General features: G+C 46.1%; 2 protein-coding genes and 1 non-coding gene across 4 annotated transcripts in view; 2 read left to right on the top strand and 1 right to left on the bottom strand.

Moving 5' to 3' along the window:
- LOC125449419 (gastrula zinc finger protein XlCGF57.1-like) overlaps positions 1 to 27282 on the bottom strand; it is a 97196-nt gene that overhangs the window by 12079 nt on the left and 57835 nt on the right. The window lies entirely within an intron of this gene.
- Positions 1478 to 1549, top strand: trnaa-ugc (transfer RNA alanine (anticodon UGC)). The gene has a single exon. It is a non-coding gene; the product is annotated as a tRNA-Ala (tRNA).
- LOC125449420 (zinc finger protein 239-like) overlaps positions 26910 to 27282 on the top strand; it is a 30375-nt gene continuing 30002 nt past the window's right edge. Inside the window, exon 1 of one of the 2 annotated variants that reach the window (XM_048525203.2) lies at positions 26910 to 27154. The gene's annotated coding sequence lies outside the window, so the exon portion shown is untranslated. The remainder of the gene's footprint in view (positions 27155 to 27282) is intronic. The other variant, XM_059641576.1, reaches the window with a different exon arrangement.

Below are 27282 nucleotides of genomic sequence, written 5' to 3'. Positions count from 1 at the left end.
TACACGTTCATACCCCACAAGGACAGCCTATATGCCCTCAGTTCGTTCTTGTCCAACAGATCCATCCAGTTCCCCCCCCCACCCCACCTGAACCCACCTCTGTCTTGCCAAATTAGTCCTCACCCTCAATAACTTTTCCTTCAATTCTTCCCACCATGTATCCTGCAAGAGCTCCATCCTGCTTTTCCAAATCCTCTGTCTCCATCACATCTACTCTGACAAGGAGACTTTCTACTCCCAAGCATCCTGGATGTCTGCCTTTTTCAAACAAAACTTTTCCCCACCCCTGTCATCCACAGGCCCTCCACCACACCTCTTCCATTTTTCCCCTTCCATGGCTCTTAACCACCCTCCTCTCCAAACATAATAAAGATAGGGTCACCTTTGCTTCAATTTCTGTCGCTCAACCTCTGCATCCAACATATCATCCTCAAACTCTTCCAGGTGATAGTGTCTAATTGGAGCTAGCAGAACAACTTCCACTCCCCTCTGCCTTCTGCAAGGACCATTACCTTCACTGCTCAGTTTGCGCCACACTCCCCACCAATCACTCACCCAGTAACCGTAAAAGTCACAAACCCGCCCCTACTCCACCTCCATTCAGGACCCTCAACTTCAGGGCCCTTCTGAGTGAGGCAGAGCTTCACCTGCATGTTCTTCAATCTAGTCTACTGCAATCGGTGTTCCCGATTGATCTTCTCTGCATCAGTGACATCAAACGTAGACTAGGTGACTGTTTCACTGAGCATCTTCACCTGGCCTATAATGGCCAACATAACTTCCCAGTCACTGCCCAACTGCCCCTCTGACATGTGCATCATCAGCCACCTCCAGTGTCACAGCAACTCAACATAAATTTGAAGAACAACACCTTATCTTCTGCCTGGGCACCCTACAGCCCAGAGGATTCAACTCATTGAGTTCTCCAATTTCAAATAACCTTCCCACCCTGACTTCCCTCCCAGCCACCAACCGGATTCATCCCTCCCAACAACCAACCAAGTTGTACCTACTACCAATGTCCACCTATCATCACCACCATTCTGCCACTATACCTCCCCCCTCTCTTTTTCAGCATCTCCCCTACCCCCTCATCCAGTCCTGAAGAAGGGTAATACCCGAAATGTTGACTGCTCATTTCCTCCAATGCTGCCTGCCTTGCTGTGTTCTTCCAGCCTCCTGTTTGTCTAGCTTGGATTCTAGCATCTGCAGGTTTTTGTCTCAAATTACATTCCTCCGCTCCCATTTTTTCATTGTCTGTCTGTCTCTCTTATGCCTGGCCTCGAGGTCTCCATTTAACCCACACAAACAAGAACATCACATCCTATATTATCTGCAGAGGCAACTCACTAGAGACAGTGGCTTCGCATGCTCGAACAACGAACATAATTGACGGCCCTCCCAGACCTATCGGGAAAGGGGACAGAAAGGGGCTGGACTTCTGGGTTCACCCAGAAGCAGTACGATCACCGTTATAGGGGATGTAGCTCAGTGGTAGAGCGCATGCTTTGCATGTATGAGGCCCCGGGTTCAATCCCCGGCATCTCCACAGTGGTAATTAATTTTTGACATGATCACCGGTCGCTTCTCACCCCTGGGATGGCCTAATCGTGCATGCGTCGCTGCACCGGGCGTCTCGTCTAAAAATGGTGGCCGTTAGCTCAGGCCTAACACTGGAAAGAACGGAACAGCCACTATCGGCTTCAACTAAAGTTTGAGGAAGGGGGAAGTTTCACAATTGTGGTTTAATGTTTTCTTGCAGTGAGTCTGAAACCTCCCAATACACTTGCCGCTCCATCGCTCTCTCTTTCTGCTCTCCCAAGTCAATCTCACCTGCGATAAATTTCCATATTAACTGCTCCGTCCAGCTGCAGCCCCGCACTGCGGATGTTGGCAATGGCTCAGGGCCAATAGGAAGAGGGGGCGGGGCTGGTGTACGGGGCGGGAGATGGGTTTCCAACCAATGGGAGTGAATGAGAGGGCGGGGCTGGGCCCGACTCCTCCCTCATTGGCTGAAATTCCCCCTAATTTGGAAACCTGATTAGTGTGAAACCCCAGGAGAAAGTTGGACCTTTATGTTTGTGGCTTTAAACAGATTAAACTCGATGGGGCTAGAGTAAACGTAACATCTGCAATAGATATTACTGAAATAGAGAACATGACGAGACAATCTGATTTAAAGGAACAACTATACAATCAGAAAATGTGACCATTCGAACAACAAATGAACATGCAGAAGAGTTTGGATTGTATCAGTGATAAATGGGAACTACAGATGCTGGAGAATCCAAGATAACAAAGTGTGAAGCTGAATGAACACAGCAGACCCAGCAACATCTCAGGAGCACAAAAGCTGATGTTTCGGGCCTAGACCCTTCATCAGAGAGGTGAAGAGAGGACCGTCTCTGATGAAGGGTCTAGGCCCGAAACGTCAGCTTTTGTGCTCCTGAGATGCTGCTTGGCCTGCTGTGTTCATCCAGCTTCACACTTTGTTATCTGTGTATTCATGGACTTTTTTTGGGGGGGGAGGGAGTGCTGTACTGATTTTTAAATGGCTTGATGATATATGTTTACTATATTGCATAATCACAATGAAATTAATCTAGTAAATCTTCTCTGAACTGCTTCCAGTATTTCTACATTCTTCCTTAAACAAGGAGACCACTACTGTACACAGTATACCAGTTTTGGTCTTATGTTTCCCTGGATACCGCAAACATAATTTTCTAAAAGCAAAATACTGCAGGTGTTGGAAAATAAGAAGGGAACACCCTGGAAAACTCGACAGGTCTCACAGCATGTGTGATGAGGGAAACAGTCAATGTTTTAAGTCAGATATGGCTCTTCAGCCCTCATTCATCATTTACTACATCAGGCACTTATTGACTGCAGTTTGAACTTCACCCGTAATTCCAAACAAACTCGTCTCTAAACCCCAAGACCAAGGTCTTGGCTCCCCCTCTGTAACTGGATCCTTGACTCATGACCCATAGACCACAAATCAGTAAGCATAGGTGACGACATCTCCTCCACCATGATCCTCAATGGTGTTATCCCACGAGGCTGTATACTAAGCCCTCTGCTATACACCTTATACACAAAGGACTGTGTGGCCAAATTCTGCACTAACTCCATTTACAAGTTTGCTGATGACAACACCGTTGTAGGTCTGATCTCAAACAATGACAAAGCAGAACACAGGAAAGAGCTAATGGTGTAAAGACAACAATCTCTCCGTCAATATCAGTAAAATGTAGGATGTGGTCATTGACTCCACGAATCAGAGGGTAGGGCATGCACCTGTCAGCATCAGTGGTGCTGAATTGGAGACGGTCAACAGTGTCAAGCTCCTGGGAGTGATGATCACCAATAATTTGTCCTGGTCCACCCACAATAATACAATGGTCAAGTAAGCATAACAACATCTCTACTTTCTCAGGAGATTAAGGAAATTTGGTATGTCCACAAGGACTCTTACCACTTTTTTTATAAATGCACAAGAGAAAAATTCCTAACAGGATGCAGTGTTCTTTGGTAACTGCTCTTCCCAAGACTGCAAAAGACTACAGAGTCATGATTACAGCCCAGTCCATCATGCCAACTAGCCTTCAATCCATTGACTCCATCTATAAATTCACACAATGCAGGGAACCAACCAACATAATCAAAAGCTCTTCCCATCCCAGGTCTAATCTCTTCCATATACTCCTGTCAGACGCAAAGATTGAATACATGTACAAAACAGATTCAAGAACATCTTCTTCCCTGCTATTATCAGGCTTTTGAATGGACCTCTCAAATATTAATTCTGATCTCTCTCTCTCTGCACCTTCTCTGTAACACTGTATTCTGCTTTCCACCCTGCTATCCTGATGCACTTTGAATGGCATGATCTGCCTGTATAGCATGCAAAACGACACTTTTCACTGAATTTGAGACATTTGACAACAATAACTCAATCAACCAATACTTTTCAATTCAATTCCCTTCACAATAAACAATACCATTTTGTTAATTATTCTAATTACACGCAGACCAGCCTTTTGTAAATAATGCACCAGGACACCCCAATCTCTCTGCATCTTAAAGCTGTGTAATGTCTAACATTTCAAACAGACTGTCAAATTCTTTCTGCAAAAATTGACAATTTAACTTTTTCTCCTTTAAGATACATTTGTCAGATCTCTAACCATTCACTTAAAAAACAGATTGACAGTATTTCAGAGCTGTGACCACAACAGTCCTCATACTATCTGTAGCACTTTACAATGAAAAGGAAACCCTACATCACCATATTTGGTATGGGGGCAGAGAACATGCATTTATGTTTGCCAAACTTTCACTTTATCCTTCGGTGGCCTTTGTTACGTTCTGCCTTACATATATTTTAAGTAAGTTTAGTACTGAAATTTTCCATATGATGCAGATCATTGTTCCTTCGGCATTTGTTCTTTTACGAATCATTGTCTAAATTGTTCTGGCTATTCACTCGATTGTTCACTCGATTAAAACCCAGGACATCAATATTAAAGGAAGACGATGACTTCATCGTCTCCGTAAATGAGAATACGTCATAACAATTCACTTACTGACTCAGAGTACCTGGTTTGAAATGTTTATATACAAATAGTCTATTTTTATTCATTTGTCATATTTCCACAAATTTTGTTTGTGTTGCACTTTAACTATGAATGCCCATCAAAAATGTCTACTGAATAGAAGTAAATTATGCTATTGTAGAATGTGCCATCTCGTACCATGGAAATGGTTGAAAGTGCCTTTTCTTGGTGGCCAGTGTAACATTTTTATTCCTGATCTTTGTTTACATTTTGGTGTTTGAAACAATTGAATTATACTGCAGCTTGCTGTAATTTTAATTTTATTGTCAGTCAGAATAAAATTCAGTATAATTTTAAAAGGTATTTTCTATATTATGTAATGTTAAATTTTGTCCCTTTGCTTTACTGAAAGCAGTAATTGATTATTAATTGTACTTTTGATTATTGTGCTGTTCCTGAAAAAAAATTCTTCTCTCTCAACCGAGAATGTCAAATTCTCAAAGTCAGTTACTGAGGATGCTTAGTTGTCACGGGGATTGTTTTTCACATTTCTTTAAGGACTAGACATTCTCGCAATGAAATTCTACTGACCTTGATACAAATTATCATATTTTGGCAAACTAATCATTTGAAATAATATATCTGTATCCTACAGATAAGTCTTTTATCCCAGAAGCCTGTCTTTGTATTTGTCATGACTAAAGTCTTGGTCATTATTACTTAAATGATGTTGTTGCAACTGTAAAGCTAAGTAATCTGAAGAGGCATGCAAATTAATGCACAATAAAGCTTTCTTTAAAGTTTTTAAGACTATTTGTAGCTTGGTTTGTGGATGAAGTTGTAGACTTGCTTGTTTAGCCAGTGGATTTGGTTGCAGACATGCCATCACCCTGCTGGGTGGCATTGTCACTGCGCCTCCGGTGGGGCAATAGTGTTCTGTCCCGCTTGTTGTTTCTGTACCTCGGTTTGCTGGGGTGGTTGGCATCACTTCTGGTTTTGTTTGTCGGTGGTTTGTATATCAGGTCCAGTTCAAAAAAAAGGGAGGTTCTTCGCCCAGACAGTTGTGAGTGCATGGAATACTTTGCCAGTGATAGTCGTGGAAGCAGAGTCATTAGTGACATTTAAGCGACTGCTGGACATGCACATGGACAGCAGTGAATTGAGGGGAATGTAGGTTAGGTTAGTTTATTTTTGGATTAGGATTAATCTACGGCACAACATTGTGGGCCAAAGGGCCTGTACTGTGCTGTACTTTTCTATGTTCTATGTTCTATCTGTTGGTGAGATCAATGTAACTTTTTATAGAGCAGAACATAGAAGACAAGGTATACAACAAACTTGCAAAGTGTCTGAGAATTAAAACAAAATGAAACAAAAACAGTATATTCTTCATGTTGTTACAAAGGAAGTGTGAGATGGTTGTGTAGATGTTAGGTTTAATACAGCACTTGGGCACTGAGCTGTAGACAGCTATGCAGACAGGCAAATGATTTTACAGTATGGATTAGTAATTGAAGCACTGCACTGGAATACATTGAGATAGCAAGAATTGCAGATGTTGCAGCCAGAGATAGCACAGTGTAGGGCTGGAGGAATGCAGCACAAAAGAAGCAGAAAAGTTGAATCTTCGAGTCGGGACCCTTCTTCAGAAATGGGGAGGGGTAAGGGAGCTCAGAAATAATTAGAGACTAGGGTGGGGCTGGGAAAGGGAGCTGGGATGGTGACAGGTGAGTGCAGATAGCGAGTGGTAGGAAACGGTCAGTGAGGTGGGATGGGCAGATAAGTAGGAAAGAAGATGGACAGGTTGTGCCAGGCCAAGGAGTCGGGTATGAAAGGGAAGGTTGGACATGGGATGAGGCAGGGGTTGAGGAGATTTTAAAACTGGTGAAATCAATGTTTAGGCCATAGGGCTGTAGGTTCCCAAGGCAGAATATGAGGTGCTGCTCCTCCAGTTTGCGGGTGGCGTCATTGTGACACTGGAGGAGTCCCAGGATGAAAAGGTTACCCAGGGAGTGAGAGTGGCAGTTAAAATAGTGCACACCAGAACTTGTCATTTGTCACGCACAGAGCGCAGATGCTCTATAAAATAGTCTCTGAGTCTCCGCTTGGTCTTACCAATGTGCAGGAGGCCACATTGGGAGCAGCAGATGCTCTCTCTATTTATTTCTGAGCTCTCTTCCCCCTCTTCATTTATGAAGAAGTGCCCCGACCCAAAATGTCAACTTTCCTGCTCCTCTGATGCTGCCTGTTCCTCAGCTCCACACTAGAATACTTCCTGTCATTTGGGTGGGGGTATGTGGATTTTTAGTTTCAAATTTTTATTACTTAAAATTGGAAGAGCAAAAAAAGAGGTGGTTCTTTAAGAATTTTGGTCTTTAGAAGTGTGGGCGTAGAGTACAAAAATCAAGCAAGTTATGATGAAGTGAGATAACACGGTGTGAAGCTTTTCTGTCAGAGGAGCAGGAAAGCTTGATGTTTTGGGTCAGGACCCTTCTTCAGAAATGAGGAGGCAGAAGGGAGCTCAGAAATATATAGAGAGAGCATCTGCTGCATTTCTGAAGAAGGGTCCCGACCTGAAATGTCAAGCTTTCCTGCTCCTTTGATGCTACTTGGCATGCTGTGTTCATTCAGCTTCACACCATGTTATCTCAGATTCTCCAGCATCGGCAGTTCCTACTATCTCTATGATGAAGTGAGCATTTGTTTGGCTTCAACTGGAATTCTCGACCTAGTTCTGTGCACCACACCTTAAGAACAAGGAAAGGCATTAAAGAGCATACAGAAAACATTCACATGAATTAATGGAGCATATTTGAAGATGGTGAGATGAACTGATATGTTCAACGTGGAGGACATTAAGAAGAGATTTGAATGATGTGTATAGAATCATAAGCCACCTCAACTAAGTAGATTGGAAGAAGGTGTTGCCCTCGATGGAAGGATTGAGAACTAGAGGACACTGAGGTATACATTGAATATTTTAGTAATCAATTTCCTGAAGGTTTATTGGAGCCAATTTGAAATGAAGCTCTCAACAAAGAACTTACCCATTATCTGATGGCAGCAATCATGGAGGACTCTAGAGAAAGGTTGAGGATGCCAGATTAGATGAGCAGCTATTCCAAAGAACAAGTGTGAGTACACTCGGCTAAATTATTTCAATCTGTGCAACAATTATTTAGGACAGGAAGGAAATCCAGATAATACTTTAGAACATTAAGCAAATATATCCCAGGTTTTAATGGAACAATTTTCTATGACTCAGCTTCTCTACGTTCTAGTTGTAAAGGGGTAGTATCTTAGCAGATGATAATGTGTAGTCCTACTGATTACTGCGGTTCTGCGGTAGGATCATAGATAACAAAGTGTGAAGCTGGATGAACACAGCAGGCCAAGCAACATCTCAGGAGCACAAAAGCTGACGTTTCGGGCCTCGACCCTTCATCAGAGAGGGGGATGGGGAAAGGGAACTGGAATAAATAGGGAGAGAGGGGGAGGCGGACTGAAGATGGAGAGAAAAGAAGATAGGTAGAGAGGACAGTATAGGTGAGGAGTTAGGGAGCGGATAGGTCAGTCCAGGGAAGACGGGCAGGTTAAGGAGGCGGGATGAGGTGGTAGGTACGAAATGGAGGTGCGGCTTGAGGTGGGAGGAAGGGATGGGTGAGAGGAAGAACAGGTTAGGGAAGCGGAGACAGGCTGGGCTAGTTTTGGGATGCATTTGGGGGAGGGGAAGAACTGGGCTGGTTTTGGGATGCAGTGGGGGAAGGGGAGATTTTGAAGCTTGTGAAGTCCACATTGATACCATTGGGCTGCACGGTTCCCAAGCGGAATATGAACTGCTGTACTTGCAACCTTCGGGTGGCATCATTGTGGCACTGCAGGAGGCCCATGATGGACATGTCATCTAAGGGATGGCAGGGGGAGTTAAAATGGTTCGCGACTGGGAGGTGCTGTTGTTTGTTGCAAACCGAGCAGAGGTGTTCTGCAAAACGGTCCCCAAGTGTCTGCTTGGTTTCCCCAATGTAGAGGAAGCTACACCGGGTACAATGGATACAATATACCACATATGCAGATGTGCAGGTGAACATCTGCTTACAATGGAAGGTCATCTTGGGGCCTGGGAGAGGGGTGAGGGAGGAGGTGTGGGGGCAAGTGTAGCACTTCCTGTGGTTGCAGGGGAAGGTGCTGGGTGTGGTGGGGTTGGAGGGGAGTGTGGAGTGGACAAGGGAGTCATGGAGAGAGTGGTCTCTCCAGAAGGCAACAAGGTTGGGGATGGAAAAATGGCTTGGGTGGTGTGGTCGGATTGTGTATGGTGGAAGTGTTGGAGGATGATGCGTTGTATTGGGAGGTTGGTGGGGTGGTATGTGAGAATGAGGGGGATCCTCTGGAGGCGGTTGCGGTGGGGGCGGGGTGTGAGGGATGTGTTGCGGGAAATGGGGTCAAGGGCGTTCTCGACCACTGCGGGGAGAAAGATGTGGTCCTGGAAGAATGTGGACATCTGGGATGTGCGGGAGTGGAATGCCTTATCCTGGGAGCAGATGCAGCGGAGGTGGAGGAATTGGGAATAGAGGATGGAATTTTTTCAGGAGGCTGGGTGGTAGTTGTATTCTAGGTAGCTGTGGGAGTCAGTGGGCTTGAAATGGACATCAGTTTCTAGCTGGTTACCTGAGATGGAGACTGAGAGGTCCAGGAAGGTGAGGGATGTGTTGGAGATGGCCCAGGTGAACTTGAGGTTGGGGTGGAAGGTGTTGGTGAAGTAGATGAACTGTTCGAGCTCCTCTGGGGAGCAAGAGGCGGCGCCGATACAGTCATCAATGTAACGGAGGAAGAGGTGAGGTTTGGGGCCTGTGTAGGTGTGGAAGAGGGACCGTTCCACGTAACCTACAAAGAGGCAGGCATAGCTTGCCTGCAAAAGTTCCATCCCCTATTCCCAATTCCTCCACCTCTGCCGCATCTGCTCCCAGGATGAGGCATTCCACTCCCGCACATCCCAGATGTCCACGTTCTTCCAGGACCACAACTTTCCTCTCGCAGTGGTCGAGAACGCCCTTGACCACGTCTCCCGCATTTCCCGCAACATATCCCTCACACTAAGCCCCCACCACAACTGCCCCCAGAGGAATCCCCTCATTCTCACATACCACCCCACCAAACTCTGGATACAACGCATCATCCCCCGACACTTCTGGCATCTACAATCCGACCACACCACCCAAGACATTTTTCCATCCCCACCCTTGTCTGCCTTCCGGAGACACCACTGTCCGTGACTCCCTTGTCTGCTCCACACTCCCCTCCAACCCCACCACACCCGGCACCGTCCCCTGCAACCGCAGGAAGTGCTACACTTGCCCCCACACCTCCTCCTTCACCTCTATCCCAGGCCCCAAGATGACCTTCCATATCAAGCAGATGTTCACCTGCACATCTGCATATGTGGTATATTGTAACCATTGTACCCGGTGTGGCTTCCTCAACTTTAGGGAAACCAAGCAGAGGCTTGGGGACTGCTTTGCAGAACACCTCCGCTCGGTTTGCAACAAACAACTGCACCTCCCAGTCGCGAACCATTTTAACTCCCCCTGCCCTTCCTCAGACGACATGTCCATCATGGGCCTCCTGCAGTGCCACAATGATGCCACCAAAGGTTGCAAGAACAGCAGCTCATAGTCTGCTTGGGAACCCTGCAGCCCAATGGTATCAATGTGGACTTCACAAGCTTCAAAATCTCCCCTTCCCCCACTGCATCCCAAAACCAGCCCAGTTCTTCCCCTCCCCCCACTGCATCACAAAACCAGCCCAACTCGACCCATCCCCCCACTGCATCCCAAAACCAGCCCAGCCTGTCTCCGCTTCCCTAACCTGTTCTTCCTCTCACCCATCCCTTCCTCCCACCTCAAGCCACACCTCCATTTCGTACCTACCACCTCATCCCGCCTCCTTGACCTGTCCGTCTTCCCTGGACTGACCTATCCCCTCCCTACCTCCTCACCTATACTCTCCTCTCTACCTATCTTCTTTTCTCTCCATCTTCGGTCCGCTTCCACCTCTCTCCCTATTATTCCAGTTCCCTTTCCCCATCCCCCTCTCTGATGAAGGGTCGAGGCCCGAAACGTCAGCTTTTGTGCTCCTGAGATGCTGCTTGGCCTGCTGTGTTCATCCAGCTCCACACTTTGTTATCTTGGATTCTCCAGCATCTGCAGTTCCCATTATCACTGCGGTAGGATCGTGTTTACTGAAATGCCCAAAGTCTGCACTGTTTCCTGTTTGAAGCAAAATACATCGATGGAACCTCTATTCTGCTTTTTGGGTACTATATTAAACTTGTTCAAGAATTGGGCTAAATGGCGGTTTTGCGACCCAGAATACACCGCGCTGCTGAAAGCCCCTATCAGTGAGTACTGAGTTCGATGCGCAGGAGCAGCAACGATTTGAGATCTGAGCATGCCTAGTGTCATTTATGGAGACACCCCAAGGAAGGAGGGAAGCTTCGGGTACTGGTAGGAGCTCGGGAGACAGAGTAAGAATGGAAATCGTGGTCCTGGGGCCTGACAACATTTTCAACGTTTTGGGGGAGATCTGGGGCCCCGAATCAGATTTTGTAGGTCCCAAGTTTACTCCGCGGTTTCAGGGTAGTGGGGACAGGCCCTAGGATGGAGGAGGTGGCTCATTGATCGCCATTTTGTGAGTGGCAGTCAGGGCGAATCAGGGATGCGGGCTCCCTCCCAAGGTTGGGAGGCTGGTTACCCCAGCAACTGGCCGCCATCTTGGTGAGGGGACGGTTAAGGCTCGTTCGTGGCTGATGCGGCCATCTTGGTGAGGGATACGAGCGTAGGCGATACTTCAACGTTTCTGTGGCCAGGAAGGAAAATGACCGTGTAGAGCTGGATGAACACAGCATGCCAAGCAGCATCAGGGGAGCTGTAAGGCTGACGTTTCCAGCCCCAGCCTTAATTTCACCTGGACCATTTCCAACACATCCCTCACCTTCCTGGAACTCTGTCTCCATCTCAGGCTAACACCTACTAACCGATGTCCATTTCAAGCCCACTGACTCCCACAGCTACCTGGAATGCACCTCCTCCCACCTACCTTCCTGCAAAAATATCCCCATTCCCAATTCCTTTGCCTCTGCCCTATCTGCTCCCAGGATGAGGCATTCCACTCCCGTACATCACAGATGTCCTTGTTCTTCAAGGACCGCAATTCCCCCCCCCCCCCCCACTGGTTGAGAACGCCCACAAACACGTCTCCTGCATTTCCCGTAACTGATCCCTCACACCCTGCCCCCGCAATAACCGCCAAAAAAGAATCCCCCGCGTCTTCATATACCACCCCGCCAACCTCCGGATACAACGCATCATCCTCCGACACTTCTGCCATCTACAATCCGACCCCACCAGTAAAGACATTTTTCCAACCCCACCCTTGTCTGCCTTCCGGGAAGACGCCTCTGTCCAGGACTCCCTTGTCTGCTACACACTCCCATCCAACCCCACCACACCTGGCACTTTCCCTTGCAACCGCTGGAAGTGCTACACCTGCCCCCACACCTCCTCCCTCACCCACATCCCAGGCCCCAAGATGACTTTCCACATCAAGCAGATGTTCACCTGCACATCTGCCAATGTGGTGTACTGCATCCACTCTACCCGCTGTGGCTCCCTCTACATCGGGGAAACCAAGCGGAGTCTTGGGGACCGCTTTGCAGAACACCTATGCTTGGTTTGCAATAAACAACTGCACCTCCCAGTTGCGAACCATTTCAACTCCCCCTCACATTCCTTATACGACATGTCCAACCTTGGCCTCCTGCAGTGCAATAATGATGCCACCTGTAGGTTGCTGGAACAGCAACTCATATTCCGCTTGGGAACCCTGCAGCCCAATGGTATCAATGTGGATTTCACAAGCTTCAAAATCACCCCTTCCCCCACTGCATCCCAAAACCAGCCCAGCTCGTCCCCCCCCCCCTAACCTGTTCTTCCTCTCACCTATTCCCCCCTCTCCCACCTCAAGCCGCACCCCCATTTCCTACCTACTAACCTCATCCCGCCCCCTTGACCTGTCTGCCCTCCCCGGACTGACCTTTCCCCTCCCTACCTCCCTACCCGTACTCTCCTCTCCACTTATCTTCTGTATCCATCTTCGGTCTGCCTCCCCATCTCTCTGTATTTATTTCAGAATCCTCTCCCCATCCCCCTTTTCTGATGAAGGGTCTAGGCCCGAAACGTCAGCCTTCCTGCTTCTCTGATGCTGCTTGGCCGGCTGTGTTCATCCAGCTCTACACCTTGTTACCTCAGATTCTCCAGCGTTTGCAGTTCCTACTATCTCAGGAAAATGTCCGACTCAGTGATTTTATTCTCACTTGAGACCAGGGCGACAGAAGTCAACCTGGCCAGAGTACAGGGAGAAAGAGGGAGGGACGGACGGATGGGGGAAAAGAGTGGTGGAAGAAAAGTGTAAAGCTGACACACGGGATTGAATTAGATGCATTGAATTTAAGAACAATAGCCTACTCCACTGATCACTATGATCATCCAACTCTGTTCCCCGTTCCCACTTTATCCCCAAGACTTCTGATTCCTTTAAGCTCGAAGAACTACATGTATGCCTGAAAGCATTCAACATTTTGTCTTCAGCCACTCTCTGTGGCAGAGCATTCTATCGGGTCAGCAATTGGAGTTAAGAAGTTTTTCCTCATTTCAGTTCTAAACAACCTACTTCATATACTTACACTGTGACCCCTGATCATCAAAAACATCTTTCCTGTGCTTATCTTGTTAAAATTTATAGGTTTCAATATGAACTTCATTCTTCTAAATTCCAGTGAATATAGTCCAAAACAATCTAGTCTCATTTCATCTGTCTCTTGTCAGTTCTGCTATTCCAGGAATCAGGTTGGTAAGTTTTGAGTTCTGAAGCAGGGTCACTATGCTTGAAACATGAACTCTGCTTTCTCTGCATAGATGCTGCCAGCTGAGTTTCTCAAGCTACTTCTGTTTTTGGTTATTCCTTATTAAACTCCCTGCATAACCAGGACATCCTTCCTCAGATAAGGAGACTAGAACTGCACACAATACTTCAGATGTGGTCTCACCAAGGCCCTGTATGTTGTAGCAAGATATCTCTGCTCTTTTAATCAAAGGCTTTTATTATGACCACCTGTTGTTTCTGCATGCTTACTTTCAGTGACTGGTGTTGAAGGACAGCCAGGTCTTGTTGAACCTTTCCTGTTCCCAATCTATTGCCATTCAAGTAATAATCAGCTTTCCTGTTTTTGGTGATAAAGTGGATAACCTCATTACTGTCACATTACTCTTCATCCACCATGCATTTGCGCATTCACTCAACTTGGTCCAAATCTCACTGAATAATCGCTGCTTTCTCCTCACAGCTCACCCTCCCACACAGCTTTACGTTGTCTGAAAACTTGGAGATAGAATATAGAACATTACAGCACAGTACAGGCCCTTCGGCCCTTGATGTTATGCCAACCTGTCATACCGATCTCAAGCCCATCTAACCTACACTATTCCATGTACGTCCATATGCTTATCCAATGACGACTTAAATGTACTTAAAGTTGGCGAATCTACTACCGTTGCAGGCAAAGCGTTCCATTCCCTTACTACTCTCTGAGTAAAGAAACTACCTCTGACATCTGTCCTATATTTTTCACCCCTCAATTTAAAGCCATGCCCCCTCGTACTCGCCGTCACCATCCTAGGAAAAAGGCTCTCCCTATCCACCCTATCTAACCCTCTGATTATTTTATATGTTTCAATTAAGTCACCTCTCAACCTTCTTCTCTCCAATGAAAACAGCCTCAAGTCCCTCAGCCTTTCCTCATAAGACCTTCCCTCCATACCAGGCAACATCCTAGTAAATCTCCTCTGCACCCTTTCCAAAGCTTCCACATCCTTCTTATAATGTGGTGACCAGAACTGTATGCAATACTCCAAGTGTGGCCGCACCAGAGTTTTGTACAGCTTCACCATAACCTCTTGGTTCTGGAACTCAATCCCTCTATGAATAAAAGCTAAAACACTGTATGCCTTCTTAACAGCTCTGTCAACCTGGGTGGCAACTGTCAAGGATCTGTGTACATGGACACCGAGATCTCTCTGCTGATCTACGCTACCAAGAATCTTACCATTAGTCCAATACTTTGCCTTCCGGTTACTCCTACCAAAGTGCATCACCTCACACTTGTCCGCATTAAACTCCATTTGCCACCTCTCTGCTCAGCTCTGCAGCTTATCTATGTCTCTCTGCAACCTACAGTATTCTTCGTCACTGTCCACAACTCCACCAACCTTAGTGTCGTCTGCAAATTTACTAACCCATCCTTCTACGCCCTCATCCAGGTCATTTATAAAAATGACAAACAGCAGTGGACCCAACACCGACCCTTGTGGTACACCACTAGTAACTGGTCTCCAGGATGAACAGTTCCCATCAACTAACGCCCTCTGTCTTCCTTCAGCAAGTCAATTTCCGATCCAAACTGCTATATCTCCCACAATTCCATTCCTCCGCATTTTGTACAATAGCCTATTGTGGGGAACCTTATCGAACGCCTTGTTGAAATCCATATACACCACATCAACTGGTTTACTCTCATCAACCTGTTTGGTCACCTTCTCAAAGAACTCAGTAAGGTTTGTGAGGCACGACCTTCCCTTCACAAAACTGTGCTGACTATCCCTAATCAATTTATTCTTTTCTAGATGATTATAAATCCTATCCCTTCTAACCTTTTCCAACACTTTACCAACAACTGAGGTAAGGCTCACTGGTCTATAATTACCAGGGTTGTCTCTACTCCCCTTCTTGAACAGGGGAACCACATTTGCTATCCTCCAGTATCTGGCACTATTCCTGCAGACAATGATGAGTTAAAGATCAATGCCAAAGGCTGGGCAATCTCCTCCCTGGCTTCCCAGAGGATCCGAGGATAAATCCCATCCGGCCCAGGGGACTTACCTATCTTCACCCTCTGAAGGATTTCTAATACCTCTTCCTTGTGAACCTCAATCCCACCTAGTCTAGTAGCCTGTATCTCAGTATTCTCCTCGACAACATTGTCATTTTCTAGAGTGAATACTGTTGAAAAATATTCATTTAGCGCTTCCCCTATCTCATCTGACTCCACACACAACTTACCACTACTATCCTTGATTGGGCCTAACCTTACTTTCATCATTCTTTTACTCCTTAAATACCTATATTTAATTCCCTCACCTAATTTATATTGTAAATAGCTGGAGTACAAGTGAAACAATACAGATGACACTTGGGATTGAATTCCAGCATGGAAAGCTTTACTACTTTAGCAGAGAGTGCTCCATAGAAAGCAAATTCTTCTATTCTATATTTCTGTCTTGTAGTTCAATCACTGGGCTTTCTGAACTCCTTTCCTGGGACATTATAAGTGGAGGATTATCAGATGGACAACTCAAATCAAAAATCGTGTCAAGATTTGACAGAGTCACTTTATTTATCAGGATATGAATATCATCAACCTTTGAATGTGGAAGGAGAAATGCTTGTCTGTTCTATTTGTCAAAAGGATTTCAAACATCAGTCCAATTGGAAAAGCACCAAGATACACACTAAAGTAACAGTTCTCCAGTGAACTGACTGTAGAAATAGCTTTAACTAGTTAAACAGCCTGAACAAACATTGCACCTTTCACAGTGCAGTGTGTATCTGTTGAGAAGGCTTCAACCTGGAGAAACCCAAGAATACCCACAGCATTGAGAAACCATGGAAATGTGTAGACTGTGGAAAGGGATTCAGTTACCCATCTGAGCTTGAAATTCATCGACGGACTCACACTGGAGAGAGACCATTCACCTGCTCTACATGTGGGAAGGGATTCACTCAGTCATCCAGTCTGCTGACACATCAGTACGTTCACACTGAGCAAAGACCTTTTAAATGTTCTCACTGTGAGAAGAAATTTAAAAGCAAGAAGTATCTGCTGAGACATCAACTCATTCACAGTGGGGAGAAGCCTTTCAGCTGTTCTGCATGTGGGAAGAGATTCACTGCTTCGTCAAACTTGCAGAAACACCAACGAGTTCACACTGACAAGAGACCATTTAAATGCCCAGACTGTGGGAAGTGCTTTAAAAGTTCTGGGGAAGTGACGTGCCATCAACGTGTTCACACTGATGAGAGACCATTCAGGTGCTCACACTGTGGGACTGGATTTAGGCGATCATCTGAACTCACTGTTCACCAGCGAACTCACACCGGGGAGAGGCCGTTCACCTGTCCCAAATGTGGAAAGGGATTCGCTCAGTCATACAACCTATTGAAACATCAACGTATTCACTCTGATGTAAAACCTTTTAAATGTTCTGACTGTGAAGAGATGTTTAAAAGCAGCAATGGTCTTCTGAGACACAGGCGAGTTCACACTGGAGAGCGGCCATTTACCTGCTCTACGTGCGGGAAGGGATTCACCCAGTTTTGCAACCTGCTGAAACACCAGCGTGTCCACACAGGGGAGAGGTCATTCACTTGCTCAATGTGTGGGATGGTATTCACTCAGTTTTCCAACTTGCTACAGCACCAGCCGATTCATGAGTAACTGGTTGAGTTGGATTCTACAGCTTATCGCTGCTGTCAATTTTATATCCAAAAATTGAATGTGTCGGTTAGTCCTGATGTGTGTAAGAAATGTTTTTGACCTGCTCTGTTCCATAGTTGGGCTCCAGGACCCAGAACCTCCTTTACAACTGTCTTCAGAGTCTGGATGATTAATGATGAATGGTGGGAATTGAAATTTAGTCCAGGATTCATAGATACCAAAAAACAGGATTGAAGTTAGAGATGATTCCAAAGCATTTTATGAGTGAGCGGCAGTTTGGATATGATAGATAAGTTAAACATGCAGAAAAGACAGGCAAACCATAGTGGTTCAGCAATAATGTCATTGGACTAGTTTACTCAGACCTAGGATAAAGTTCTGGAGACAAGACATCAAATTTCACCAATTCCAACTCCTGGAAGTTAAATTCAATGCATAAATCTGAGATTGAAAGCTAGTTTCAGTGATGGTGACTATGGAAACTATAATTGATTGTTTTTACAACAAAAGAGATAACTACAATTGCCATAGAAACCATCAAGTTCACTGTCTTTCGGTGGAAAAGAAACCTGCCATCCTTACGTAGTCTCGACTACACATGACCCCAGAGCCATTCTAAAATGACCTCCTAAACCAGTCAACCCGGGGCATTTATGGGATGGCCAGCAGATACTGGCTTTTCCAATAAAACCTGCAACACGTGAAAAAATAATTTAGAAATATTTCTGAAAACATCAGTATTTGCACTTTCATCACTTTCCCCCCATTGGTAGAGGTGCCAAGGTCCCATGGTTTTTGGGCTACTACTAAAATAATTTAATCTGATTATTAGATGCTAACATCTCAATTCATTAGAAACACACCTGACTATTATAATACAGGTAAACTTTGGAAATAGGACACAGTGTGGGAAAGATAGCACGGGATCCTGGGAGTTGGTCAAGTTTCAAAAAAATCTACAAGAGCTTCAAGGTAAAAGCTGCTGTGTAAGCTAAAACAGGGATATCAATAAAATAAATGACAACAGCTGTGTAGCAGCCTTGCAAATAAAAGGATCACAGAATACTGATGAACACACAGAACAGATGAGTGATTTGCTATGCGTATCTCCCCTTTTTGTTATTGGGTAATTCCTGGAATGCCCTTCACAACAGCCTTGTAGGTCTACCTACAGCACATGGACTACAGCAGTTTAATGAGATAGCTCACCATCACATTTCTCAAGGGTAACTAGGATAGGCAATAAATGCTGGTCAGCCAGCAGCACCCACATCCCATAAGTGAATGAAAAAAATCTGATTAATTAGTGTCAACATGATCACAAATTGCATTTGCACAAAGAAGGGTAAATCAGATAAGAGGCAGAAAATCAGATAAATAAACCCTCCTGAGGAAAAGCCACGTGTTAGGAGATGAACCAGAATCAGAAGATAAACACCCACAGACAGAAAAAGAGCAAGTTTGAAGATCAAAGACCAATCAAACTGGAGATTGCAGCCTTACTTTGTCACTGTAGCTTTCTCGAAGCTCGATTGTCTTGTCTTAACTTTATTTCAACAAAGCTGACTCAATCGAGTTCTGCAGTCAAGTCCACTCCTATCTGAAAAAGGGAGCAATCACTGCTACACCCCACCCAATCTAAAATCAGGCATTTCTGTTTGTTGATCCAGGCTAGGAGACATTGAATAGATGTGTGTTATGTGGAGGAAAGGTCAAAAGAATATTCAGTGTACGGAAGGGAGTTGATATTGGGAAGTGATCATCCCAAAGTAGTCTCCCTGAAACAGTGATCATTAATAACCTTTGAATGATAAGTGACCTGCATATTGCTCACCTCTTTTTTGTTTGTTCAGTTTTTCAGTACTCCTTTTTCTTTTAATCTCTGCTAAATTATTTTCTTGTAATACTGAAATCCAGATGAGTTTAAGTCACTTTAAGTCATTTGCCACTCTGAACACTGACGTCTCAATTAGTCCTAACCTTACAGTATGTGTTCACAGGGGGCTTGATTTTCTCTGATACCCCAGAAGATCAAAGTGCGTCTCAAAGTTCAGATTTGGGCCTTAAACATGGGCTGTCAGACACACTAGGCCAACAACCCTGACTTTAATCTCTCCATCATTTGGCTGTGCCTTCAGCTGCCATGACACTAAGCTCTGGGATTACCTTCTTAAACCTTTCCACCATCTACTTCACTCTCCTCCTTGAAATTGTTCCTTATAGACAATCTCTTTGTCCAAGATTGAGTCACAGTGCTCCTGTGAAACTCCTTGTGACCAATTTGTTACATTAAAAGCTTGTTTTGAGTATAACTTGGTGCAATTGTTGTTTGAGTGAGTCTCTGTAAATGTAACTCGGGCACAACTTGTGTTGTAATTCAGTGAGATATGATAGTCTGATGAATGAGTCTATATAAATGTAACTCTGATAAACACAGCTGGACAGAAGGAATTAATCTTTGGACATGCTGTTCCCCTCTATTGGGAAAAGCTGACTCTTTCCAAATATTCTAAATGACTAATAAAGTTATGAAAGATAATTTGCTGTTGTGAGCTGCATTGTTTGACAGAATGAGAGTGAGAGGACTGAGCCACAGCCTGAATCACTGCTTTAAAGGCAGGAGGTGAGAGAAGAAGAAGAGTGGACACTGAACCTGCAACAAGGAGCAGAGAGGGGAGGAATGTATGGGACAGGGATTTATAGACTTGATGGAATGAAAGTGGAGCAAATGTTCAATAGAAACCAGAATCTTCTGTTCTGAATTACAATAATTTATTTATACAAATGACTTTTGTAAATACTATTTATAGGTTCTTAGAAAGTGATGGATCAGAAGTTGGGAAACTCAAAGCAAAATCCCAAGATATTAGAGTCCCTTATATATGATTGGGTTCCAGTGGTGAACAGGAAGATGTTTCCCTGTTCCACGTGTAAATCATCATTGTGGTTACAAAATCATTGGGACATACACATACCCATCATTGGGTCAAGCATAACATCAACCTCCAAAAAGTCTGCTTTTGTTTCAGGTAGTTAGTAGGGAGACGGATGAAGTTGTTCATGAAGGATTTAAAACAATGGCTTAAATCTTCTCAGTATTTAATTGGAAGAAATTTCTTTACATCCACCACTGGTTATCAGAGGAACAAGTCTGATCATTTCAAAAAGTGGAAAGGGTGATGGTGAGGTAGCACTGGGTGCTGTCAGGGTACACGTGATAAGTTCAAATGATGTAATTGTGAGGACACATCAATGAGAAGTGGGAGGAGGCCAAGGCCAGATAACTTTGGAGATACAACAAGAAACTAAGAGTGGGGAGGTAAGACATTTCCAGTGAGACTCTGGCTATGACTGGAGAAAGAAAACTGGAATCAGGATAAAGCAGACCCGCTCAGCTGTGATAACAAAGTGTGGAGCTGGATGAACACAGCAGGCCAAGAAGCATCTTAGGAGCACAAAAGCTGACGTTTCGGGCCTAGACCCTTCATCAGAAAAAGGGGGATAGGGAGAGCATTCTGAAATAAATAGGGAGAGGGGGAGGCAGATCGAAGGTGGGTAGAGGAGAAGATAGGTGGAGAGGAGACAGACAAGTTAAAGGGGTGGGGATGGAGCCTGTAGAGGTGAGTATAGGTGGGGAGGTAGGGAGGAGATGGGTCAGTCCGGGGAGGAGGGACACGTCAAGGGCGCGGGGATGAGGTTAGGAGGTAGGAAATGGAGGTGCGGCTTGAGGTGGGAGGAGGGATAGGTGAGAGGAAGAATAGGTTAGGGAGATGGGTACGAACTGGGCTGGTTTTGGGATGCAGTGGGGGGGAAGGGGAGATTTTGAAGCTTGTGAAGTCCACACTGATACCATTGGGCTGCAGGATTCCCAAGCGGAATATGAGTTGCTGTTCCTGCAACCTTCGGGTGGCACCGTTGAGGCACTGCAGGAGGCCCAGAACGGACATGTTGTCAAAGGAATGGGAGGGGGAGTTGAAATGGTTCGCGACTGGGAGGTGCAGTTGTTTGTTGCGAACTGAGCATAGGTGTGCTGCAAAGCGGTCCCCTAGCCTCCGCTTGGTTTCTCCGATGTAGAGGTAGCCACAACAGGTACAATGGATACAATATACCACATTGGCAGATGTGCAGATGAACATCTGCTTGATGTGGAAAGTCATCTTGGGGCCTGGGATATGGATGAGGGAGGAGGTGTGGGGGCAAGTGTAGCACTTCCTGCGGTTCCAGTGGAAAGTGCCGGGTGTGGTGGGGTTGGATGGGACTGTGTAGCGGACAAGGGAGTCCCAAACAGAGTGGTCTTCTCGGAAGGAAGACAAGGGTGGGGATGGAAAAATGTCTGGTGATGGGGTCATTGTAGATGGCGGAAGTGTCGGAGGATGATGCGTTGTGTCGGGAGGTTGGTGGGGTCGTATGTGAGGACGAGGGGGATTCATTCTCTTTTAGTCGTTATTATGGGGACGGGCTGTAGGGGATGAGTTACGGGAAATGTGGGAGACACGGTCGAGCGCGTTCTCGACCTCTGCAGGGGGAAAGTTGCAGTCCTTGAAGAACAAGGACATCTGGGATGTACGGGAGTGGAATGCCTCATCCTGGGAGCAGATGCGGCAGAGGTGAAGGAACTGGGAATAGGGGATGGAATTTTTGCAGGAAGGTGGATGGGAAGAGGTGTATTCCAGGTAGCTGTGGGAGTCGGTGGGCTTGAAATGGATATCGGTAGCTAGGTGGTTGACTGAGATGGAGACAGAGAGGTCCAGGAACGGGAGGGATGCATTGACGATGGTCAGGTGAACTTGAGGTTGGGGTGGAAGGTGTTGGTGAAGTGGATGAACTGTTCGAGCTCCTCTTGGGAGCATGAGGCGGCGCTGATACAGTCATCGATGTAAGAGAGGAAGAGGTGGGGTTTAGGGCCAGTGTAGGTACAGAAGAGGGACTGTTCGACATAACCTACAAAGAGGCAGGCATAGCTTGGGCCCATGCAGGTACCCATGGCCGCCACCTTTGTCTGTAGGAAGTGGGAGGAATCAAAAGAGAAGTTGTTGAAGATGAGGACAAGTTCGGCTCGGTGGATGAGGGTGTCAGTGAAGGAGGACTGGTCGGGCCTGTGGGGCAGGAAGAAGTGGAGGCCCTTTAGGCCATCTGCATGGGGACCACCCCCAGGCCTCCTACCATCCTTCGACCTCTTCATCTCCAATTGCCGTCGAGACATCAACTGCGTCAACTTCTCCACCCCTCTCACCCACTCCAACCTCTCCCCTGCAGAACGCGCAGTCCTCCGTTCCCTCCGCTCCAATCCCAACCTCACCATCAAACCCGCAGACACAGTTGTAGTGTGGTGCACCGACCTCTACATTGCCGAGGCCAGACGCCAACTCTCCGACACCACCTCCTACCGCCCCTGGATCACGACCCCACCCTCGAGCACCAAACCATCATCTCCCAAAGCATCCACACCCTCATCACCTCAGGTGACCTCTCACCCACAGCCTCCAACCTCATTCCTGCACCGCCCGCTTCTATCTCCTTCCAAAATCCACAAATCTGCCTGCCCTGGTCGACCCATTGTCTCCGCCTGCTTCTGCCCCACCAAACTCATCTCCACCTAGGTCCAGGAACTCCCTACCTATGTCCGTGACACCAACCATGTGCCCCACCTCCTCCAGAACTTCCAATTCCCCGTTCCCCAACACCTCATTTTCACCATGGACGTCCAGTCTCTATACACCTGCATTCCTCATGCAGATGGCCTAAAGACCTCCGCTTCTTCCTGTCCCGCAGGCCTGACCAGTCCCCCACCACCGACACCCTCATCCGCCTAGCTGAACTCGTCCTCATCTTCAACAACTTCTCTTTTGACTCCTCCCACTTCCTACAGACAAAGGTGCATGGCCATGGGCACCCGCATGGGCCCCAGCTATGCCTGCCTCTTTGTAGGTTACGTGGAACAGTCCCTCTTCCATATCTACACTGGCCCTGAACCGCACCTCTTCCAACGTTACATCAATGACTGTATCGGCGCCATCTCATGCTCTCAAGAGGAGCTCAAACAGGTTATCCACTTCACCAACACCTTCCACCCCAACCTCAAGTTCACCTGGACCATCTCCAACGCATTCCTCCCCTTCCTGGGCCTCAGTCAACCACCTAGCTACCGACATGTCCATCCTGGGCCTCCTGCAGTGCCATAATGATGCCACCTGTAGGTTGCTGGAACAGCAACTCATATTCTGCTTAGGAACCCTGCAGCCCAATAGTATCAACGTGGATTTCACAAGCTTCAAAATCTCCCCTCCACCCCACTGCATCCCAAAACCAGCCCAGCTCATCCCCACCTCCCTAACCTGTTCTTCCTCTCATCTATCCCCTCCTCCCACCTCAAGCCATACCTCCATTCTCTACCTCCTAACCTCATCCCTGCCCCCTTGACCTGTCCGTCCTCCCCGGACTGTCCCATCCCCTCCCTAACTCCCCACCTATACTCACCTCTACTGGCTCCATCCCCGCCCCTTTAACTTGTCTGTCTCCTCTCCACCTATCTTCTCCTCTATCCATCTTCGATCCGCCTCCCCCTCTCCCTATTTATTTCTGAACCCCATCCCCATCCTCCTTTTCTGATGAAGGGTCTAGGCCCGAATTGTCAGCTTTTGTGCTCCTAAGATGCTGCTTGGCCTGTTGTGTTCACTCAGCTCTACACTTTGTTATCTTGGATTCTCCAGCATCTGCAGTTCCCATTATCTCCGCTCAACTGTGTTGCTTTTTCTTGTCCTGTTCAAGTCCATTATCTTCTCTGATTTTTAAGACTGTAGAGAGGGTTTGGACAGAATGGTGTGATCAGTCAACCTTGTTAAAGAACAGGATAACAAGGCGTGGAGCTGGATAAACACAGCAGGCCAAGCAGCATCTTAGGAACAGGAAACATGGGAACACCACACTTACAAGTTCCTTACAAGCCACTCATCACCTTGACTTGAAAATATGTTGCCATTCCTTCAGTGTTGCTAGGTCAAAATCCTGGAATTCCCTCCCTGCTGGTATTGTGGGTGTACAGCAATTCAAGAAGGCAGCTCACCACGATCTTCTCAAAGGCAGCTACGGACAGGCAATAAATGCTGCCAGCTAGCGATGTCCACATCCTGCAAGCGTATAAAAGAATAAAAATAAACAAAAAAGATTTGTTGATCTGTTTGTTCTTGAGCCACAGCAGTTTCCTGTGGCGTATATACTTCCAAAATACTGTTTAGGTTAGGATCTACAGGATGCCAACCGGCAATAAAACTGTAGCAATATATGTCCAAATCTGAAACAGAGTGCATTTAAATAGGGTCTTTGATTAAACAAAACATTGCCAAGTGTTTTATGAGAGTTTAAAGCTGAGACACAGTAGGAGCTGTAAGTGCACATGATTAGAGTGGCACAGTGGTTATCACTGCTGCCTTACAGTGTCAACGACCTTGTTCATTTCTCATCTTGGTGACTGTCTGCATGCGTCTCCACCGGATGCTCTGGTACCTCCCACAGTCCAAAGATGTGCAGGTTAAGTTGATTGACAATGCTAAATTGTCCATAGTGTCCAGGGATGTGTACGTTGGGTGGACTAGCCATAGGGAATGCAGGGTTACAGGAATGGGCAGGGTGAGTCAGGGTGGGATGGTCTTTGGAGAGTTATTGGGGTGAATGGCCTGTTGCCATACAGTAGGGGTTCTACAATGGTGAAAAGCTTGGTTAACGTGATAGGTGTTAAAGAGTGTATGAAAGGGAAAAAAATGAAATGAAAAAGTTGGATACATTTTGGGATGGAATTCTGGAATTTCCTTCTTGGCACAGACACCATCACTACAATCATAAACTAGGACATTTAAAAGATCTGAAATAGAAGATGGACACTTCAGTACATTACTCTACTGTTTAGTCTACGGATAACCTCACGATTCTGCACTTCTCTAGCTTCCATCGAAACTTTACACAACAGCCACCCCCTACGGACAAACCCTATGCATACACAGAATCTGTTCAGATGAGGAGGAATGAGACAGACATCTGAAGGTGTTAAAGGTCACCTTCATAGGAACTCATTGATTGCCAGTTTGAATGTGCCACAGTGAAAAACTGTAATGACCTCCTCAGAAGACAGACTTGGGATACGTCTGATAAGGTACCCTTCATCGTCCAGTATCTCCCAGGGATAGAGAAACTATACCATAGTTTTTGCAGCCTTCAACCCATTATCAACGATGATGAGCACCTCACCAAGATCTTCCCCATGCCTCCACTTCTCACCTTCAAAACAACCTCCAAACCTGAAGCTCAGTAAACTACCCAGCCTTCAGGACAACATCGAATACAACACTACACAACTTCACAATGGTAATCTCTGCAAGAAATGTCAGATTTTCGTTATGGATGCTACCAGCACACATGGGAACACCACCCACCATGAGCACAGCAGATACTCATGTGACCCGGCCAACGTTGTCCATCTCATATGCTGCAGGCAACGATCTCCGAGGAATGGTACATTGGCAAAACCATGCAGATACTATGAAAATGGATGAATGAGCACTGCATAACAATTGCCAGACAGGGATGCTCCCTCCCAGTGCAGGAGCACTTAAGTAGTCAAAGATATTTGGCCTCAGATCTTCAGGTAAATGTCCTCCAAGTCGGGCTTCAGGATACACAACAATGCAGAGTTGCTGAGCAGAAACTGATAGCCAAGTTTGGTACCCATGAGGCCCCCTCTACCAGGATGTTGGGTTAATGTCACACTACAGGTGACCACACCACACAATGTATACACACACACATCATTACACAAACACACTCTCTCTCACACAGATCCTCTCTCATACACTGTCTCTCTCTCTTTCTCATACACGCACACAAAAACACCAATCCTCTCATTCACACACAGTCTCTCAAGCCCCCCCTCACTCTCTCTCACTCACACACACACACACACACATTCACTCTCTCTCTCCCCCTCTCCCACACACACATGAAGGTATGAAGTGAATTTGTTTTTGCAGATACATTTTTTTTCAAAAAGCACACAATTTAAGACGATCAATCAATGTGGTGTTTTGTAAATTCCCACTTGAAAAAAAACTAGTCTGATTCCAAACTAAAACACAAACAGATTCTAAACAAGACCTCACACCCAACATGCATTGTCTGACCTAAAATTTCACCTCTTCTTTACACTGATAAAACATTTATTTTTCTCAGGACCGTGAATTGAAGGGAATTCGGAAATTTACATATACATATTAATCAATTAAAACCTTCTAACTGATTAAAGATTAACAGCATCTTAGGTTTGTTTAGATCTTCATCAATGGTTTGAATCTTTGCTCTTTTACTTATAGATTCAGTGTCTAATGCTACCTCTCTCATTAACACCTGAAGGAGTAGGGCTCCTTAAGCTTGTGTTGTCGAAAAACCCTGTTGGACTACAACCTGGTGTCGTGCGATTTCTGACCGAAATAGATGAGCATAGACAGCCCTGAGCATTGCTTTTTTCTGCTGCAGATCGTCTCCTTTTGAAAACAACATTTCCCTTCCAGTACCTAGGCGTCCAGAGACTGTACTTCAGCTGTGGAGTTTCGGCCTTGCTTCCCACGAATCCCCGCGCTGAAGAAACCACTCCATCAGCCGCACGAGTGTGGCTCAGGAGTGCGCATGTGCAAACAGAACTACGCATGTCGCGGGATAGACCGTTCCTATTGGCCAACGGCATAGGACATCACGTGGTGTTGGGCTCCGAGGTTTCCTTGTTTAGAAGGAGGTGGAGGATCGCAAAGTCTCTCTGACTCTACAACCAATCAGGGGAGACAACTTTGTGCGAATAACTAAGGTGAAAGATTCTCCTGGCTCTCTCATCAGTCAAGAGATTTCCACTGTCTTGCCTTTCCTGCTGTACTCTCAATCTGGGGTTAGGTTGTTCGTTTGCTGGAACTGAAGAGGAAGTGCATCCAGGAAGGGTACAAACTCTGGAAAGGTTGGTCCAGGTCTCTCTTAAAGACATTGTCATCCTTTACTTTCTCAGAGTGACGAATTCGTTTGTCTGGCTCAAAGAATGACCTTTTTTTTAATATTCACGGTAAAGTGGATGGTTTCCCCCAGGCG

Source organism: Stegostoma tigrinum, chromosome 42 (genome assembly GCF_030684315.1).
Source record: "Stegostoma tigrinum isolate sSteTig4 chromosome 42, sSteTig4.hap1, whole genome shotgun sequence".
NCBI lineage: Eukaryota > Metazoa > Chordata > Chondrichthyes > Orectolobiformes > Stegostomatidae > Stegostoma > Stegostoma tigrinum.
Note: the sequence above shows the minus strand (reverse complement) of the source record. Positions and strands in the feature narration are given on the sequence as shown.